The sequence below is a fragment of the Otolemur garnettii genome, unplaced genomic scaffold (assembly GCF_000181295.1).
Source record: "Otolemur garnettii isolate 467f Iridium unplaced genomic scaffold, OtoGar3 scaffold00005, whole genome shotgun sequence".
Classification (NCBI taxonomy): domain Eukaryota; kingdom Metazoa; phylum Chordata; class Mammalia; order Primates; family Galagidae; genus Otolemur; species Otolemur garnettii.
The window spans coordinates 45,061,373-45,062,032 of NW_003852400.1; positions in this window are offsets into that span (position 1 = coordinate 45,061,373).

Sequence of the window (660 nt, forward strand, 5' to 3'; positions counted from 1 at the left end):
CCCCAATTACTACTTTTCTTCTGCTTTATTCTCTTTTGTCCTTGTACTCTTTCTGTGAGAAGAAATTCATTCTCTTGCAATTTCATTCTGAGTCCCTGAAGAGGAACACCAAATTAACATTTCCAACTTCTCCACATGTCCGGATTATTTAATTGTCAAATATATATGGCATATTGTCATCTGAGTCTTTCTCTATCATTCTAAAAGAAACATTTGAAAACACTAAGATGTCTTTAAAACAGCAAACCAGTGCTATTTTATTAGTAGTAAAACTAGTGTTCTTTCATTACTATTACTATTGTTATTATGTATGAATTAGTATTATGTGTAAGTCCTGCTCATGTTTTCATTTCCCCCTTAATTAGTTCTTTCTCTTAACATCTTTTTTCTAACGAACTTTCTATCCCTAAGTACCTAATCTCTTTCTTGAATTCATTTTGATTTTTTCCCTCTTACCTAATACCCAGCCATCAAATAGAACTTTTTTGGAACTCTCTTCCTTGTTCTGTTCTATTTCACCTTGACCACGAGATGCTGTAAATTACTGGAACACAGTAAAGATTTCTAGATCCTCTTTTCTTAAACCTGTGTAGATTTTGAGCACTCTGTATATTCAAGTCATAACTTGGGAAATTAATCTTTCTACAACACACCTTTAAC